Source organism: Semicossyphus pulcher, unplaced genomic scaffold (genome assembly GCF_022749685.1).
Source record: "Semicossyphus pulcher isolate SPU_LCO1_2020_fin unplaced genomic scaffold, fSemPul1.0.p SCAF_15, whole genome shotgun sequence".
In the NCBI taxonomy this organism is placed as follows: Eukaryota; Metazoa; Chordata; class Actinopteri; order Labriformes; family Labridae; genus Semicossyphus; species Semicossyphus pulcher.
The window spans coordinates 2,032,070-2,053,253 of NW_027211659.1; the positions used below are offsets into that span (position 1 = coordinate 2,032,070).

A 21,184-nucleotide genomic window follows, 5' to 3' on the forward strand; every position below is an offset into this window, starting at 1 on the left:
TAATTTTAAGTTATGTTATTAAAGAAACTCAGGAAGTATAAGGCTGTGAAATGGAGGTCAGATGTACTGTAATTCTAAATCAATTCCTTTTCTTGCTTTGTAAATAGAACTGGAGTTATAATTATTTTTCAAAATAAAAAAGATAATATAAATAGAGTCCAGGCATGCATAAACGTCCTGCAGTTGCTCCCACACTGAATTAATATAAATTGCCTGACATGACTTCACTGTAACGTCTTTAGAATTAGCCGATAGTTCGGGCTAACTTCATGTGTGTAACAAAGCTCCCCTCTGCCAGAGTCAGATAGTGTTTTACATAATTCATTTATATCCATGTCCTGATCCAGGGGGAGTTGCATAATGTGTGCGCGCTGTGCAGGTCCATGTTTGCCATCTCTCTGTTAATGGAAGACATTCTATGCAGGTGCGTTTATAATAGATATAATGGTCTGCCATATGGAAACCTGTGAAAGATTAATTTCTTTTACTGCCGTGTTGCTCTTTAGTTCACATGATTAGAGAGATTGAACGTTTTGAAACAAAACAATCTCGTCAGCGATCGGGACTTAAAATGTGTAAATTGGATTTCATTATTGTCACAGGTGTGGACCTAATGGGAACATAGTCACAAGTGTTATTTTCTCCTAATGTTTCTCCTAACCTGTACATGTTTAAAGAACTTTACAACTGTATGGTGTTTAGGAACACTTAACTATATATAAAGAGATGCAGCCAAAGGTCCTGCTCCTTAAAAAATCTGAGCCTCCGTACATTTAAAACAGTTTTAAGCGAGAACGATCTTTAAAAGTAGTAAAGTAAGAAGAATAAAAACTTTGACTTAAACCTGTAAATACTGTATTTTCTTGGGCCCCTTTTGGGCAGTGCAAACAGGCTGTAACATAACATCAACATATTATCGCTTCCTAAAGTTCAGAGGGGAACACGTTGGCAGGTTGTCGCCCATTTCTCCAGCTGCTGGTGTGGCCTTGTTTTCTGTTTAGGGGCATTCCTGCTGCAGAAAGAGCAACACTCACTGGAGTCCAATATTTAATCTCTTTTTAGCTCAGTTTTTGTGTTTACAAAAACGTTGACCCTTAAGGCAGCTTACACATGATCACCAGTAAAACCTCTCTGCACTGGCTGTGCTACTGTTTACCTATTTGAAAAGCAGTGCCGTCCAACTCGGAGGCAGCTCTACCCTTGCCACTGCTCCCAAAAGCTCCATTATTCAACTTGTTTACTACCTTGCAAAGTGCAAGCAATGAGAAAACACCTGCATGTGACATAGCCAGAAGTGATACACATGCAAGGAGGGAACATACGGAAGAGATATTCCCCACACTCTGAAATACAACATTAAGAAACATATTGTTTTATGCACCAGATGGTCTGAAACATAAATAATATCTTCCTTGCGTCTTTGAATGTTAGCTGTGTGGATACCAGTCAAAAGGACTCAATTATCGGTTGTAAAAACCAAAACAATGAGCTAAAAGATGCTAAAACGTCCCGCAAGGCTCAGGCCGGCTGCAGGTTTTACGTGAGACACACGCTACACTTCAAAACCATCCAAACACATTTAGCTCCAACCTAATAATATGTACTTTAAAGTTTAGACACAAGGACATAAATTATCTGCCTCAAATTAATATTTCTGCCGATATGAAAGGCCGGAAAGACGATATTTAACTGAGACTGAACGGCCCCTGAAATTATGGTCAGCCTGCTTTTCACTTTCATTCTTTTCCCCAGCAATCCCACACGCGCCCACATTGTTGTCAAACAGAGAGCGATCACCAAACAGTGGAGTGGGTCCCTCTGCAGCCACAGGGATTATTTCTCTAATCTCCATCTATATTTACAATAGAGAGTGTATCTGACAGAGCTGCACTTTAACGACAGGCCTGCTGCTCCGGTACAATCACGGGATTAATCATCATTTCATATCCTGCCCACTGCAGGTTTAAACTGCGATCCATGAACGACAGTGTTTTCTGCAGCTCTGAGCACAATAATGACCATCTGACATGCATCTGAGCAGAGTGCCGCTTATGCAACAGAGAGTCACGTGACCGCAGGTTGGATTCTTGCAGCCTGTTTCGATACACTGAACCTTTCCAGGGTAGCCAGAGGAGAACCCGAGGGGATCGTCTGCTAATGGATTGGGCACAGGACGAGGAAAAAAGGCGATCGAGCCATTTGGCTTCGAGCAATGCGGGCGCTGCCAACAGAGCCTGGAGAGCCCTTATTGGCTTAGCTGTATCATCCAGGATCTTGTTAGGGAAACAACACAACAACACAACAACAAAACAGTTTCCCCACACTGTGGAGCAGGACCAGGGCTCATACAGAAAACGGGCATGGCCACGATGTCATGCTTAATGTTTTCAGATCATATTGAAGGCAGTGAGAAACTTTCTTCTGTTAATACAAACTAAACTAAACAGGATGTTATTGAGGATCTACACAGTATGTAAAGGCTCATGAGATGTATAAATAACAATTGATTGACTGAAGGAGGGGATGAAAAGTCTCACAGGTCATCATTTTGAAGCATCTCTGAGTAACATCTCAAAATCAAAACAAATGTGCTTCATATTGATGATAAAATACACTCACTACACTTATTCTGAAGCCTTGCAACAGTCCTTCCTGAAGGCCACAACATTTTTTACACAGTATTTTTCAAACTTTTTTAACCAAAGGAATCAATGCTTACAGATATTGCCATTCCTAGAGCTTTCACGTCACACTCCCTGCCTCCCTGCAGAGCTTTGTTTCTGCAGTATTTCAGAACACAGAAACTTATTTGGGCTGTAAAATCAGCAAACTCTGAATAAACGACAGCAACAAGCAAAGGTTCAAATGGATCATCACTGCCCTGTGTTTCCTTCCTTTTTCCACATTTAATTCAATTTAAAAGCTTTATTGGCACGAACATTTCAGGACCAATGTCAGCAAAGTTCCTTTAGTATATTTAGACAACAAACAACAACGTATATCTTATATGTCAACATTAAAACCGTCCAAATATAAATGTGACTCTACACTTTCACAGTTTCACCTCCTGTTTTCTCTGTGTGTCCGTGAATCTAACAAACATGAGTGGAATTGATTTTTGGGGAGAATTTAAAGCCTGCAGTGTTTTCAGTGTTTTGCTGTCGTATTGCCGTATTGCACATTAACTCTAACAAATATTGATCGATGGAATAATTCGAGAGCATCAGCAAAATTGTGTCATCCCTTGGATGATGGAGACAATTCCCAGGCAGCGAGTTCCAGGAGTGAGGAGGCCGATTGCTTACATGATGGAGGACACCGTGATGCCAAACATGGAGGACAATGAGGACGATGAGGACGATGAAGAAGACTCCTGTCTGAACCGTCTGCATATGTATCCTGTAGGTTAATGTTGTTAGCTCTCTTGGGTTGTGTGCCTCGGGCTAACGTTAGTGCTACGCTCGGTTCCCCGTTAGCTGAACCTCTTTGGTGACTATGATTTGGATCGTGATTGACTGTGGGCGTCGTTTGATACTTTTTGCTTTAGTAGACTTCAGTTATACACCCAGAAAGACTGAATCTTTGGCGACTGCTTTCAACAACACGGAAGCCTCATCGCCCCCCTCATCACCCTGCTATGAAATCATTATAAGGAAACAGCTTCAGACTCTTGGTAGGGCTTCATTTTCTCTCTTCAGGGCATCACAGGCCTCAACACACACACACACACACACACACACACACACACACACACACACACACACACACACATACATGTCTATAAATCTTTGTGAGGTCCACGTCTCCTCTATGCCTTGTGAGGGCCCCTACTTCCACTGTAGCTAGAATGGTGCAAACATCAAATGTTTCACTAGATGGGAGTACTGAGTGAGAATGTCACTTCAGATTTAAGAACACTCAAAGTAAAATAAATCTTTTTCTGCTGTAGTTATGAGGACCGGTGGCTGTTGCTAGGCAGATTTGACAACACACACACTTTTTTTGTTTTTGTTTGTTTTTAAGTGTCTCTCTCACAATAGGCAAGTGGTCTCATACTGCTGCTCTGGAGGCCATCTCTGGCTACCCTCCCCACTCCCATCCTGCAACCTGATGTCAAAAATATAATAAAATCCATTCATAAAATCATTTTTTTTGTGGGTGTTGTTGTTTACACCAGTTTAAATTACCCTTTCAAATGCAATCAAAATAAAATCACAATTCTATTTTTTAAAATGTATTTAGTTTGGTGCAGAATAATGGCAAAGGTCAAAGGTTCCCGTACATAACCAGTTTTTTGATGAAAAGAGGGCAGCTTCGAAGCTTTATTTGTTGTTTGTCTGTGAACAACAAAGATGTCTCTTTCCAAATCAGACAGTTTCAAGGAAGATGGAGTACAGAGAGGACGCATATCTCTTTTCCATAAAGCTAAGAACGACGATGAAGCTGAAATAAAGAACCTCATTTTCAGATGTATTGTGCTTTCATGTTGTACATGTAGCACAATACATGTAGCCGTGGCTACAGGCTAATTTGAGTTGAAGTACATTAACTCAAGCTATGTACTTTAGTACAATGTGAGGAATTTGTACTTTACTTGAGTGTCTCTGTTTACTGCCACTTTATGCTTCCACTCCACTACATTTCCAAGGCAGATATTCTACTTTTTACTCCGCTACAATCATTTCATTTGAATCGTTTATTTACTTTACAGATTACAAGCTGCATCAGAGTCAAAGCAGCATTTTTTAAGTGAATTAATTTTATTTACAATTGGTTAAGAAAAACAAATAACTATTATTTTCATTATCTTTTAATCTGTAGATTAATATGCTTTGTATAATTTTCAAAAGCCCAAGATGACATCTCCAATGTTATGTTGTGTCTGACCAACAGACCATAACCCAGAGATAATCAGTTTACTATCATATTAAGTAAAGAATCAAATTGACACGAGGCTACAACCAGCATTTGTTGAAAAATTACTACAATGATTATTCAGTTGAGACAGTAGTCGTTAACTAATCTGTTCAGTGACTAATTGATGCAGTCCGAAATAACTTCTAATCAATTACTGTACTCACTGTACTTAAGGGGGACTTTGAGGCTTTTGCAGTTATGTATAACAGTAGATGTCATCTACTACAGTAAAACACAATGTCAATTTAAAACCAATCAAAGGAAAGATTAAATGCACTGTTTGATATGTCTGTATCAAAAAGCTGAGATACACTATATTATAAACCAAACTTGGCCACATTAAGTCTTTGCTGTTTACTGATTCAAACCGATGCAAGTTTCTACTAATGTCAGGAGGCTAAATGGAAAAAATCACCACTCATATAATGGCAAAATAACTTTTTTATTTTAGTGCCATTTAAAAGTGCTCGTTGTTTATGTTTGGGTCTCATGCCCAACTCATCAAATAAAACTCTGGGATTGGAGGACGGGTGTGCTGCCATCCTTAGGCATAGCAAAACTCAAAAAACACAAAGGACTTTGTTGAACTGTTTTCAGCAGTTAACATTAAAACAGCTGCTGTTCTACACATCACTCTGAACTTCCATGTGAGAGCTGAATTTAGAACCTCCTGAGGCAGTTTAAACACAACAAACAAATCATCTCAGTTCCAGCTTATTTTGAAAAAACCCACAATCATGAAGAAATCCGTTTCCTTTTACGAGTTGTGATGGCATTATATACTTGGTTCTTAACATCCCTCCAATCACGCCTGCAGAGTACCGGTTCTGCATCAAGAGCCTTTACACATTCCTCTTTACCAGGAACTCTTTGCAGAGTGATGTACCGACCCAGCTGTCGCCACACTGCTTCTTTTTCTTTTGAACTCCAAGGCCTGCGATGGCTTTTTGTCTGGGAGAGAAGTAATGGCTCCACACCTGAAACAGAAATGAGCAAAAAAATAAATGTAGAATGGTGCTGACATCCTCACAAAGTTAAATATTATGCAGTCCTCTGTATGTTATGGATGGATGGTTTTCTTTTTCTACTTGTTTATTTTTGAAAAAGACTAGTTAGATCACTGTACTTCATACAATACCCAATATTACCTTTACAACCTTGCCAAGTGGTGAATGCAGCTGCTTTGCAATCTACTACTGTCCATAGTAGACTAAAGCTAGTTTATTACTTATTCCAAGTCAATAGCTCTGTTAGGCATGTAGCTTTTTCAATCTGATACATAGTTGTGGTTTAGCAGCGATGTGAGGAGAGCTGCAGACAGGAGTCTGTAAAAACCTTGATAATAAAAAATAAACCTTGTGGATGTAAAATGTCCTAAACGGAGCAAAGTTCAGCAACCTATTATTTATTGGTGCTGGTGATGCAGTAAATATGATACACTAAAATGGATGATGCCGTTTCCATATAGTGCTTGCATTACCTTTGAAAATACAGGAGATCAACTTCACTTGTCATTTTTGGTTACTACTCAGTAGCTGTCTCTCTTGGCTGACTTGTAGCAACATATCCTTCAGTGCATGAAGGTTACCTGTTGTCTGAGTCCTTTTCCCCTTGTCTGGAGGTCTTGAGGGTGAGGTCTCTGATGTCATGTCGTGTGTTTCTTCTACAAGAACAAAACAACACCTCAGCATTAACTACAAACTATCATACTGAAAGATACAATAATACGCATATAACAGTGTTTCTGCATTGATTATGAAGTTGTGTCCTTACCATCTGAATCTGGAACTGGCTCAGAGTTGGCCTTTGACCTCTTTTTTTTGGAGGACCCTTCAGGAGGAGAAAAACAGATGAGACAATATCATTACATCGTGAAGTTACATATTTTCAAAGTAGCCACAAATGAAGAAAAGTATTAAGTTCATAAGACATTATAGGAAACTACAAGACTGTTACTTCACAGGAGGAAACACGAGTAAGACAGAAGAAGAATTTACCTGTTTTCTGAGTCCTTTTCCGCTTGTCTGGAGGTCTTGAGGGTGAGGTCTCTGTTGTCATGTCATGTGCTTCTTCTACAAGAACAAAACAACACCTCAGCATTAACTACAAACTATCATACTGGAAGATACAATAATACGAGACATAACATAGATATTTTCAAAAGTGTTTAGAGCTGAGACTAACTGAGAATCAGCAGAAGGATATTTTTTAATAAACTTTGACGAGGAAGCCAGAGATGATGAGTTAATTTTGATTCTGATCTCATCAATTTTATTGCAAAAGAAATCTAAGAAATCATTTGCATTAAAGGGTGCACAGCTCACGGACTGTGGTTTTTGAGTAAGTTTAGCCACTGTGTTGAAGAGAAATCTAGGATTGTGTTTATTATTGGTTATTAGGCTGGAGAAATATGCTGTTCTAGCAGTATTTAGAGCACACTTAAGTACACAATCACGCCAAGCATGATAATAAACATCCAATTTAGATTTGCGCCATGCTCGTTCCATTTTCCTGCAGGCCTGCTTGAGATCAAGATTGGACAAGGCTGTTACTATTTGATGAAGATGGTTTTAAAACAAGAGCCTAAAATGAAGTTAATTTAATATCCTGGTTGGAGCTTAGACTGAAAATAGATTTGTAGATTAGAGCAACACCTCCCCCCTGTTTAGAGGCCCGAGCAACATGGGCGTAGTTATAGTCAGGAGGAGAGGCTTCATTTAATGGCAGAAAAGTATTAGGCTTCAGCCATGATTCACATAAGCCAATAATGTCCAGCTCATGCTCAGTGATCAAATCATTAATCAGTAAGGCTTTGGTTGACAGTGATCTAATATTAATAAAGCAAAATTCATCGGAGCAGTTTCCAGCGACAGGCCGTTCAGTGGAGCTTATGGTAGATCATTCAGGAATTGGAACAAGGTACCTTTTAGTAGTAGTAGTAGTAAGTTTTGGTTGCCTATGCAGGTAGGGATGCCGGGATATCGTAGTGATTAGCTTCGGTATTTTATTATGTAAGACTGTGTAAGGTGCATGCTGAGACATTTCCCCCACTGTCAGAGGTGGAGATCAAGATTAGATTATTATGATTTACACATTTAGAGGATGATTCAATTAAAAAGTGGCGAGGGAAGGTGAAAGTCTCAATATAAACTAATCAGTCTGGTACTCTGCGCTATGTCCCTGACTAACCATGTTAACCAGGCTAGTGGACTCCATACCAGCACTAACAGTAACAGTAACACTAGCAGGCTCTCTAGTCACCTGTCAAACCTGCTTCAAACACCTGTCTATATTGCTAGACAAAACAGCAGTGCCGACTCCAGTAGGATGAAGGCTGTGTGCTCTCAGCAGGTGGGGGCGACCCCAGAAAGAGGGCCAGTTATCCACGAACCTGTATCCCTGCTCCCTACAGTGACGCACCAGCCAGCGGTTCATAGCTGTAAGCCTACTGTACGTGTCATCATTACCCCGCTGGGGTGAGGGACCAGAGACAATTACTCGATGCCGACACATCTTACTTGCAGCCTGAAAAGTCCTGGCTAGGCTATCTTTTGTAATCTCAGACTGCTTCTGACGAATATTGTTGGCGCCAGCATGAATTACAATGTTGCTGTAGCTTGTGGTGCTGTGTGCCTGAGTTCCCTGTTTCTCCCTGCCTGGTGCCAGCACCCTAAGATTAGCCTCTATGTCGGAAGCTCTGGCCCCAGGTAAACAGTAAACAGTGGCTGGCGACGCTAACTTAACGTTGCGGGTAATGGAGTCCCCTATCACTAGCGTGTGGAGTTTAGTGGGGAGGCACGCAAGCCAGCCGGACTAACAACAGGGCTAGCAAGGACAGAAAACTGGTTAGCAGTTGGGAGGGGTGACTGCTGGCCAGGCCACACAACCGGTGACCTGCTCCTGCGCCCCCTCCCACGCCGTAATCAAGCAGGAACAAAATCCACAGCAGCTGCCTACGAGACTGAGCTAGTGCTAAGGCTAGCAGGCCTGCTATCAGGCCCGGGGCTAACACTATCTGCAGTGCCCGTGTTTCTGGCTGAAAGAAGCAGCTCTAGCTCACAGACACGTCTCTCTAATAGAGACACCCTATCAGTAACTAAAGAACAGCAAGCACAGGCCATCGTAACACTTGTTTATCGAGGCTGTGTTGACTGCGGTGAAAGGCAAAAAAGCAATGAGCTAGGCTAGTTTGAAGAAGCTAACCGGGCAGCAACAGACTACCCAGTAAAAGAAGCTCAATTCGACAAAATATGTACAGGTTATAAAGTCTAGCGTTAGCTAAGGTACAAAACCAGTGTGACTATGAAGGCTAAGAAATCAAAGAAGAATAAACAGCAAAGATAGACGGAGAAGGAGAGAGACACAGTAAACAACAGCTTTCGATCTCACGGAAGTCCCGATGTGCGTCACAGGAAGCGTCGTCACAGGAAGCGTGAAAGCGGAACAATTCTACTATCATAAAACAGTGTGTACTTCACAGGAGGAAACACAAGTAAGACAGAAGAAGAATTTACCTGTTGTCTGAGTCCTTTTCCCCTTGTCTGGAGGTCTTGAGGGTGAGGTCTCTGATGTCATGTCGTGTGTTTCTTCTACAGGAACAAAACAACACTTCAGAATTAACTACAACCTATCATACTGAAAGATACAATAATACGCATATAAATGGACTGTACTTATTTAGCGCTTTTCTAGCTCAAAGTTGCTTTTACACTACATGTCACATTCACACACTGATGGCAGAGGCTGCTACGTAAAGTGCCCAACTGTCAATCAGATATCACATTCAAAAGCAATCAGCAATTTGGGGTTCAGTGTCTTGCCCAAGGACACTTCGACATGTAGCCTGAGGGAGCTGGGGATCGAACCTCCGACCTTCTGACTGAAAGACAACCGACTCTACCACTGAGTCACAGTGCTCCTGCTTTTACCATGAAGTTGTGTCCTTACCATCTGAATCTGGAACTGGCTCAGAGTTGGCCTTTGACCTCTTTTTTTTGGAGGACCCTTCAGGAGGAGAAAAACAGATGAGACAATATCATTACATCGTGAAGTTACATATTTTCAAAGTAGCCACAAATGAAGAAAAGTATTAAGTTCATAAGACATTATAGGAAACTACAAGACTGTTACTTCACAGGAGGAAACACGAGTAAGACAGAAGAAGAATTTACCTGTTTTCTGAGTCCTTTTCCGCTTGTCTGGAGGTCTTGAGGGTGAGGTCTCTGTTGTCATGTCATGTGCTTCTTCTACAAGAACAAAACAACACCTCAGCATTAAATTCATCATTCTGACATAGGCTAATATTAAATGTGAATACCATCATAAATTGGTATTCACAGTGATTATTTCATTACTTCCTGACATTGATAGACAATATAATTGATGAATAAGAACAGTGAGCGAATAATCAATGATGAAAAGGAAATTGTCAGTTGCTGCTCAAGTAACTTCCTACCATCTGATTCTTGAGTGGATTTGGACGACGTCACACTGAGGACCTCAACACTTCCACTGATATGTGACTCCTGTACAGGTCCCACTTCGCAAGATGAGGGAACTGTTATGACATAATATACACAGAACAACAAAATCATGTCAAAATATCACCTCAAACTACTCAAATGTTTTAGTTTGACGATCGGTGCGCAGGACTTCATCTCCTAAGCCTCCTCCTCCTAAATAACTTTCATGCTTAACAACTCTGGCCAAGAACTCACGCGGAAATCTCACCTAAAGAAAAACGCGAGCTGCACGCATTGTGCACACACGCTGAAATGCATAATCATGTTGTTGTTGTCTGGAAACATGCAGTCTAATCCAGGGCCTGACATAAACTCTGAACGATTTGAAACTCCCAAGACTTCCAGCACACATCTGGTATTGGTTTTGTGCACGAGTCTAGTTGTATTATGACACTTGTGGGATGTTACAGACCTCCCTCTGCTCCAAGGGAAACTTTGTCTTCACTATCTGAATCCCTGTCTATGTTTTGTAGTAGTGTGCTTGTTGTTATGGGGGATTTAAACTGGGACTGGCTGGCTCCTATCTCTGAACCTGTTAAATATTTTTGCGATTCTGCACACTTGACGCAGCTTATAGAATCTCCGACAAGGCCCAACCGTAAACATCCTGAAAAGTCAACGCTCCTTGACTTACTTTTTAACTAACTCTCCCCACAGATATAAAGCCACAGCCGTATTCACTAATGACGTTAGTAATCACTGCGTAATTGCTGCAGTGCGAGATACAAAGCTCCCGAAGAAACAACCACGTATTCTATACAAAATACATTTCAAATACTTCTGTGAGCAAGCATTTCTATATGATCTTTATCTATGTGACTGGGACAGAATATGCCTGATTCCAGACCCTGAAATGGCTCTGACTTATTTTAAATCACTTTTCTTGGAGGTCATAAATAGGCACGCTCCTCTTAGAAAATTTAAAGTCAAAGGACGTGACAATCCATGGTTTTCAGATAAACTCTCTGATATTATTCATGAACGAAATATTGCTTGGGCAACTGCAAGAAAATCCAAATGTCAATCAGACTGGAAACATTTGAGGCACTTAATAAATAGATGTATCTCTCTAATTGGAAAAGCTAAATCAGACTATGTTAAAGAAATGACTGACATCTTAAATAATGCTTAATAAAGGGAATGTCCTCAGGCACGGAAAAATACAGTGCTTTACCACAATCATTAAAGGTAGGAAATGAAATCATTACTGATAAAACTAGTAAAGCTAGTATAGCTAAATGCCCTGAATCAGCATTTTATATCTTCTGGTTTGTTGTTTGAAAATGAAGCACATCTAGATCTCCCTCAAAATGTTCCTGAAGAGGAAGAATGTATGCCTTTTGATTTTAGTTTCAGCCCTGTAGACGTGTATGATGCACTTAAAAAGATAAATACTAAGAAATCAGCTGGTCCTGATGGTCTGGACCCATTCTTCTTACAGATTGCTGCAGAGACTATTGCTAAGGACGAGGTTATTGAACGTGTGACAACATATAAATATCTGGGTTTCTTACAAGAGGAAAACCTGTCTTTTAATAATCATGTTGAGAGCCTCACAAAAAAAGTGAAGAGTGAAATTCGATTCCTTTTATAGAAATAAAACAGTTTTTCTCTTGTAAGAAAAAAACTAATTCAAGCAACTTTCTTATCAGTTATTGACTATGGTGACATTCTTTACATGCACGCTACCTCATCTTCAAATCATCAAATGCTGCACTCAGTGTATCATGCAGCGTTGCGATTCGTGTGTGGTCTGGGTCTCCGCACCCATCACTGCATCTTGTATGAGAAAGTTGGCTTGTCTTCATTATATAATTGCAGGATGGAACATTGTTACATCTTCCTTTACAAGGCGTTACTACATGATCTGCCTTCTTACTTATGTTCTCTACTGTCTCCTAAAACTCTCACTGGCCACATCCTTCGGTCACATAGACGTATCATGTTTGTCATTCCTCAAACTCGATCTGTCTTTGGTAAAAGTGCTTTTAATGTCTTTGCTCCCTCGACTTGGTTCCAGCTGCAGGGTCACCTCAAACTGGAGAAATTAATTAACTTGGAAGTCTTTAAAAGCTGAATTAAGGAGTGTTTGATCAGTAAATGCAATTGTCCTAGTGCTGAATGCTATTGAGCTATTGGTTGATGAATTTCTCGCCTGTCTTAGTCAGTTGCCTGCTCAGCACTTGAAACTTTTATGTTGCTGTTTTTAGTCAGTTGATTGCTCTGTATTTGAAACTTTTAGGTTGCTGTCTTAAATCTGTTGTCTGTCTTGTGTGAAACTTTTTATGCGGCCGTCTTGGCCAGGACTCCCTTGTAAAAGAGACCTTGCATCTCAGTGGGATAATTTCCTGGTAAAATAAAGGTAAAATAAAATAAAAAATAAAATAAAAAGTTGAAAATGTATTTTTGGTACAATGAGAATATTCTACTTCCATACTCACTTTCTATGCCGAGGTCAATCTCATCAAGCGATTTGCCTTTGTAAGCCTCAGTCCCACTTTCTATCGCCATGAGCAGCTTGCTCATCTTTGCAAGCTGAAGCGTGTTCTCTGTTAGCCGGTAGTATTCACGATGAACACGGATATCATGTCCCATGAACTTAGCTAATTGATCCAACTCATTTTCTTTCAGGTTCATTATCTGACTCAGCGTGGCAACATGTTTCCTAAGGTGGGTTGACGTGAGTGTTTCAGGCCATCTTGCCCCACATGCAGCAGCATACTTCCTTAAACAGTCAGAGCCACGGAGATGGGATTCTGAATTTTGTCTGGCAAAGACAAACTCGTTACTGTCCAAAATGTCATTTTGCTCATTCCTTTGCTCAAGTAGGAAATCGAGAGATTTTGTCATCTCACTGGTCAGAAGCACAGGCACCTTCCTACCCCTCTTTCCTCTGATGACCAACCTTGTAAAGTCCTTACTTAAACTTTGTTCAAGTTTGGAGAGGCACTGCATGATATCCTCATTTGGTTCCTCTGTGACTCTGTTCTTGTAGGTCAGCAGAGGGATTTTTGCTGCCTCACCTTGCCGTCTTCTGTTAAACAGAATGATTTTTGAAAGGAGGCACTCACTCAAAGTCCTGTATGCTTTTGGGTTGGGTCCAACCAAGAGCTCCTGTCTGGCCTCCTCCTCTGTGGACTTCAAGACGTTATTAAGTTTCATCACATCTTCTGTTAGTGGAATCATGTCCTTTTTGTTCCACCTGTCCTCCTCTAAGTTAGTTCTTGCACGGCGTGACACATAAAGGTCCCACTCTGTGGATATCAAGCCTGAGAAGCTTCTGACTCTGGCTGCAGCCACTTCATCTTCCGCCTTTACATGTTGCCCAATCAGAATATCACAGGCTGCCTTTAGCGAGTGTCCCAGTTTTATTCCCAGAGAGGGTGTGTCATACCGGTACTTGGAATTTTTGAAGCCAGAGGCTTTTTTTGCTGCCTCAACAGCCAATTGAAACTTGGGAGGCACCAAGACATCTTTTAACATCGCCACTTTCTGGTCAATGGACTTAGCAGCGAGGACAAATCTACCTAACTCTCTCATCTTTTGACTGACATGACCATCCTTTGATCGATCACTACCATGTTTCTCCAGCAGTCTGTCGCCAAATTCACAAATGAGTGGGTCATTTTTTACTTCAAGGGAGACCTTATCAATTACCATTCTGCTCACAATCTCTGAGCACCTTTGAGACGATCGTCCTTTGTATGGTAAAAGAGATGAGGCAGCAGTTTGAACTCTTCGTCTTTGCTTCAACTGAACTTCAGGCTCACCTGTTGTTTTACGACACTGTTTCTCATGTTTCCATAGTTTAGCTCTTTTGAAGAAACCAAAACATATGTTGCATGGTAAATAACCATCTGGATCAACATGTTCTGTAGGTTGTCTGTAGGTAACGATCTCACCTTTACCCTCCTTCAAAACCTCAATGTTGTGGTAGTAATTGCCTTTTCTACGAAGATCCTCTAACATCTGCCGACGTTGTTTTGATTTTGGTGGATGACATATTGCTAGGGCCACTTCTTTTTCATCTTTGTGTTTCCGCTGAAGGTGCCTTGCCATTTTGCTCTGTGGTTTTTTGCAGTAAACACAGTAATGTCTCTTGTCCCACTTTCGTTTTGGTCCTTTTACACAGGATTTCACTGTAATTTGGGACTGTGTCATTTCCTTACCCTCATCGTCACTGGTATCGTCTGTGCCACAGTCTCTGTCCTCCTCTGTGCTGCTCGGGAGTTTTTTTTCCAATGAGGGCTTTGTGCAGACCTGCGTAGAATCCTTCTCACTGTCTGAGGGCTCTGAGCCTGATGGCATGTAGTCACCATCCAGGTCATGGCTGGAATCTGATAATGAGACATCAGTAGCACAGTCCTCCTGAAAGAAAGAAATATAACTGTTTTAGTCTTGAATATGAAATAGCCATACCAATAACCACTCACTCAAATTTACAAGTTAACTTACGGACAAATTTGGATGAAATTTAATGAAGGAGATGCTCAAACAGCAGATCATCATCGTATATCTATTATCCATTTAGAGAATATTAAGGCCTGTTCAGCTGAATACATAATTGTATCAACAGGGGTCCGTTTCACAAAGCAGGTTTATTGAAAACTCTGAGTCTGTTAAACCTGAAATGAGGGAAACTCTGAGTTTTCCGTTTCACGAAGGGAGGTAACTTAAGCTCTCGGTCAGTTACCGTAGTAACAGACTCTATGAACCTAACCTGGTCGTGAGCAGGTTTTCTTCAGGACACTCTGAGCTTCGCTCCGTCTCCTCCCTCTAGAATATAAAACCCTCATTACTTCCTCATTCATTCAGCCCGTCTCACGCGTGTGTTTGAGCGGTTACTGAATTAAAAGAAGAAACGCTGCATCTCTGTGCTGCTCTGACCGCTTTGCAAAAGTCTTTTATAATTATGATAAAAAAAATCAAAAGACAAATCTGTGTCAAAGTCATCATTTGTAGATTTTCCACCACCACTGCCGAGAGCGCTCAGATAAGACGCCGTAAGTTATTGGATTTTTTTTTTTTTTTTAAACTAACACATTCAGTTTAATCAACATGAATTATAATGTATGTGAAGTCAGCATCATGTTAGAGATAAAGCTGATGCACATTAAAACAGCCACTGAATGATATTTAATCTGTTTCATATTTAAAATCTGACTGAAGTGAGGTTCAGCCATGAGCCTGTTCTGCCTGAGCCGCACCTTTCAGTGACGTTCTGGTATTTTATTCTTAACTGCTTCCATGTATGTTTTTTTCTCCTGCTGCATTGCTCCTAAATATAAATTTTAACTTCCGGTCGTGATTAAGTATTAAATAAACAGACCAGTTCAAACTGACGCGTTCACTCGAGCCGCTTCTCTCTCTTTTGCAGCTGCAGCCGTGTTACTTTATGTTTCTAAAAACATGCTCGTATTCGCTGAACGTCCGCGTGAGGATTTCGAGCTCCGCTGGTGTGACGTAGGAGGACCGCTTTTTGTGTAACGTTGCCATGGTGACTCGTGGTATCGGGGTTCCATTAATGCTGGCTTTTTACAGTCAGCGTGCACGCACTTAACTCCGGCTGAACCGACTCAGAGTTGATTGAACTAACTCTGATCAGCTGTTCTGGAACCGAAAACGCAGAGTTTCCTATCTCAGAGTAGATCGACTCAGAGTTCAGGGTTAGACTCAGAGTTTGTTGAACCTTCTTTGTGAAATGGACCCCAGCACATTACATTTGGAACTGGGATTTGTGCCATAGTAAATACGCTGACCAAACAAAGATGCCTCTTAACCCTTTCAGTCCCAGTCCAAACCTTTTTTTTGTTTCGTTAATGCAATCATTTATTAGCTTCCCAACGTATTTTATTAGCTTCAAATGTGAATCTCTTTCAAAATAACCAGGACTGTTTGGAAAAAAAATAATTTGCTGTCAATAGTTGTGGTCAATATTTATGATGCAGTATCCTAACATGATGAATTTATCAAATCAGAGTCATCTGTGAAAACTATGAGCCCACAACAGCCTCACAAGCAATAAATAAATTACATCGACATGAATAAAGAACAAAGATGTTTTTTAGGGATGTCCCGATCCGATCTGCAGGATCGGGATCAGGGCCGAAATGGGCATTTTTTCACTGATCGGAAACGGCAAGTTTGAACGTGGACCCAGATCACAATTTGTGGCAGAACGCAGACGCGCGTCACGTTACTCTGGCAAACCTGTGGATAAAATGTCTGCAGTGTGGAAATTGGTCATTTAGAAAGCAAAAGCAGTCCAACGGCGACATGTAACATCTGCAATACGACCGCGAGAGGATAATAAAAGAGCTGCATTTAATACTACACATTTCATACGGCACATAAAAAACAAAAACACTCAGTTAAACAACAATTTCACTCAAGCAATAAAGGTAAATGCACTAAAGCAGCAAACACTCGCAGATACTCTCGAAAGGATAGAGAAATATCCTCGAGACAGCGACATGGCCAAACATATTACAGAGAAGGTAACTGAATTAATCCCGCTGGATAACCAGCTCATCTCTGTGGTTGAGGATCAGGGTTTTCTTTGTCACCTGGAGTTTTTAAATACCCGGTATGCCCTACCATCTCGGCATTACATTATATTGACTCCACTTTCGAGTTACAACGTGTCGGTATGCGCACTAGTTGACAGTATTGCTGAACGCGTGTGAAATAGACAAGCAACGCGTCCACGTTATTTTACGTGACAACATAAGGAATATGAAAAAAGCAATGGATGATATAGAGGTACCAAGAGTGGGCTGCATCTCACACACACTTCAGCTGGCTGTACACGAGGGTCTGCTGTCACAGTGCAGCGTCACAGACTCACCTGCTAACACATGGAAGGTGGTTGGCCAATGTTGCAATAGCATGTGCAGAATAAGAAAGAGCCATATGAAAGTATATACTCTGTTTCAACAAAATAAAAAAACCTATTAAGGAACAGCTTGGATGCAGGCACCTTTTTTCTTAATGCAGCTGTATTATCCAGGAAAATATTAGTGAAGGCCAAGTATCGGATCGGGACTCGGTATCGGCATTATCTAAATATTAAAGGACTCGGATCGGGATCGGGGTAAAAATAACCTGATCGGGACATTCCTCTTTTTTTTTTTCTTCAAATGTGATCTGAAATCACCGAAACGAGTTATGAAATTTTGGAGATAATTTCTAGTTTTCACTGGCAAAGGACAAGTCTTCCTGTTGCACCCTAGATAAACTGACTACATGGGTGGGATATATGCAATAAAAAGAATGAATACTTTTATCCAATACTAGTTTCAGTTGCTACACACCACATCAGAATAAAAAACAAGCCAAAAGGAATACATACCACTTTGTCTTGTGCCTCTTTTTCCTCATTTTTCTTTCTGTTCATCATCTGTAAAATGAAAGGTTATTAAATTAACAAAAAGCAATGATGTTAGAGAACAACAAACAATGAAACAAATACAGCATAAACACACTCAGTCTTAACTTTAACTTTATTAGGTCCACCTGTACAGTCTATTGTAATTCAACTCTTAAAAGGCTTATATTGTTCACTTTCTGGTCATGCAAATATATAAATTAAGTGATATGTTTATCAATGGGGTTATAGTTAAAGGTGGTGTTGCACTAGAATAGTGATCCATATTATTCTAGAGCAGAACTGCTCAAACCTTTTATGTTGGAGGGCCAAAACTGGAACTTGATGGTGGTTGATAAAGGTTGCTATTTAATCTTATAATTTTGAATTTTTACCTCATTTTTGACTCCTTATCAAACTGTTGACTTTCTATCTCATAATGTCTTTTAAATGTCATAATTCTCACTGTTTTTATCTCATATTTATGACTATTATCTAATAATTCATTTTGACTTTTTTATCTTAAGGAATTTTTAACTGTTTTATTTTTGAAAACAGAATCAGTTTAGTCCTGATGTCTCTATATGACCTACATAAGCAAACGAAACCATCAGCCATAAGATTACGTTTTTCTATTTATTCTCAACAGCTCTTCTGCCTGCCACCAGGTCCACAAGCTATATTTTCCCAGGTAGTTACAAGTGGGTATTTGTTAGCCCAGGGGTGTCAAAGATACGGCCCGCTTAAAAAAAAAATATATATATATAGGCCTATTTATATTTTTATAGAGAGATTTTTATAGACGTATATATAGAGAATTTGATGATCGTTTATCTGATCACGATATTAGGCATGAGCTGCCCTCACACTGAGGTCCGCTGGTTGAGCCGAGGAGCGGTGCTTAGACGCTTCTTTCAATTACGCATAGAGATCGCTCAATTCATGGCACAGAGAGGAAAGCAGGTGGCAGAGTAAGATAAGCCAGACAGGGTTACAGGTCTTGCTTTTTCAGTGGACATTACAGAACATTTGAATGTGATGAATGTTAACATGCAGGGCCGCAACAAACTCATCACAAACTACTCCGACAGCGCTCGTGCTTTATAAATGAAATGTGCTCTGTGGCAGGCGCAGCTGTCCCAGCACAACCCAGCCCACTTCTCCTGTCTAAAATCTGTACCTGTGGATTACCAAAGTACGGACACGTACAGGAACACACTGTTGGGGCTCATAGCCGAGTTTAAAAGTCGATTAACTGTCTTCACTCAGCTGGAGAGGGATTACGCACGTGAGAGAGGAACTCCGAATGGAGCTGATCAAACTGCGAGTGTAGCGCACCGTTAAAGTACGAATCCACATCTGATCGTTTGACATTACTTTATAAAAGACAGCATTTGCATCAAAGGTAGTCTGTATGTTTGGGACAACATATGTATGTGAGCAGGTATTAACGTGAGGGATGAAGTCCAAACTGCGCAGTCGGCTGACGCACGGACACCCGAGGGACATAATGAAAATCGGCACCGCTCAGAAACTAGTTCTTTAGATGATTTCATTTTTTAGATTATACTTTGTGGTTTTGATGGTGAGGAAACTACCAGCAACTTATTTATATTTCTATTTTTAACTGTCATTTAACCTTAGAGTTTACAGGAAAAATGATATATATATCATATTTTTTTATATTATATATTATTTAATATTATAATATATTTGATATCATACAAAGTTGCAATAACACACAGGCTGCCATATAGTGTGTTTTGCTCCCTTACGATCTAAAGTTACCCTTCTCTTCATAAACGAAAGTTACATTAGCTTAACAGCACTCTTCACTCAGGTAACAGGCTGGAGAATACAACAGTTAGCTAGCAAAGTTTCCAAACAAAACACAGGCTAACACAATCAGATAAAAAATTAAATATATCTTACCTCCATAAGTCGTAGTCTTTGTCCATGCTCTATCTGGTCCTTTGCTTCCATTTCCACTTCATATCTGGCAGCACATCGCGCATGATGATCTTTCAGTCGCTGAAGCCTCTGCGACTCCCTTTGCCCAGACATGTTCTTTGACGATACATTCAGGTACACAAGGAGAGTTTTGGACTTGTGGGACTTCATGTCGGAGGGACGTTTTACAATTACAAATCTACTACTTTTGAAGTGAATTACTCCTAATTAATCGCTTAATTATATATATATATATATATATATATATATATATATACACATATATACACAATATGTTTTTTTTAAGCCTTGATTCTGAGTTAAAAAGTATAACATCTAGGATGAGCAGTTTTCCAGTTTAGCATAAAACACATTTTGTCAGTGAGTCTGCAATTCCCATATTTCCTGAATGCAGCATTCTCTGAAAAAACTGTGGGGTTCAGGTGCTTAATTGGCCTGACCTGCCTGTGACCTTTTGAACAGAGCCACAAAACACAGTAGTCTGTCATGAATTCAGGTTTAAGCAATATTCCAACACAAATTCATGATAACTCTCGTGAAGTGAAAAGCAATTTAGCACAATTATTCAAGTACTTCTTGCTTTATTTTAAATCATTGTAACTTGTAACCAGGCGGCTGCTTCAGTGCAGCCTTGGTTAATGGCCCATCAAGGGGAGGGGCCGTTCCCCCCTTCCACCAGCACTGCTGCTGCCTCAGAGCTGCAGAGCTGTGTGAGCTGCCCATCCCCCACCTTTCTCTGCTGCTCCTTCAAACTGCTTGGACTGACCAAGTTAATAATGATTAAAGTCTCACTGTTGCACTAACCTGGCAAAACAAAATCATGTCAACATCATGAGCATCCAGAATGAAAAAAATAAATAAATAATCTATTTATATATAGGCATTTTGGGAATATTAGAATATTGAAAATATTACAATCTGACAGCAAATCTAATGAACTAATTGGTTCGAAGTATTCATCCCCCTAAGGAAGCATATTTGATGAAAGTTAATCATAAATATGTTTCTAACCATTAAGAAAAGGACAATAGGCAGTTTCAGGTATTTTGACTGTGATACCTGTTTTATTGTAATAAACTATGGTGCAAGATGACTGATTTGCAGATGTTTAAAGCTGAGCTAATTTTAGCATTTTCCAGCTCATTCAAATGTATTTTTTTAAAAGAGTTTTAGCTTAAGTGCGGAACATTTCTCAACTCATAAAACAATCCATCTTTCATTATGTCACAACCAGGGCCTAGGGGAAACCCTGGTGCAATATGAAAAGGATGAGCAGTTTTCCAGTTTAGCGTAAAACACATTTTGTCAGTGAGTCTGCAATTTCCTGAATGCAGCATTCTCTGAAAAAACTGTGGGGTTCAGGTGCTTAATTGGCCTGACCTGCCTGTGACCTTTTGAACAGAGCCAC

General features: G+C 40.2%; 1 protein-coding gene and 1 long non-coding RNA gene across 2 annotated transcripts in view; both read right to left on the minus strand.

Moving 5' to 3' along the window:
* LOC138592089 (aryl hydrocarbon receptor-like) overlaps positions 1–21,184 on the minus strand; it is a 67,502-nt gene that overhangs the window by 30,396 nt on the left and 15,922 nt on the right. The window lies entirely within an intron of this gene.
* LOC138592090 (uncharacterized) lies at positions 6,463–6,950 on the minus strand. The gene is made up of 3 exons (XR_011308214.1): positions 6,915–6,950; positions 6,691–6,747; positions 6,463–6,580 (listed from the first exon to the last, which is right to left on the minus strand). It is a non-coding gene; the product is annotated as an uncharacterized lncRNA (long non-coding RNA).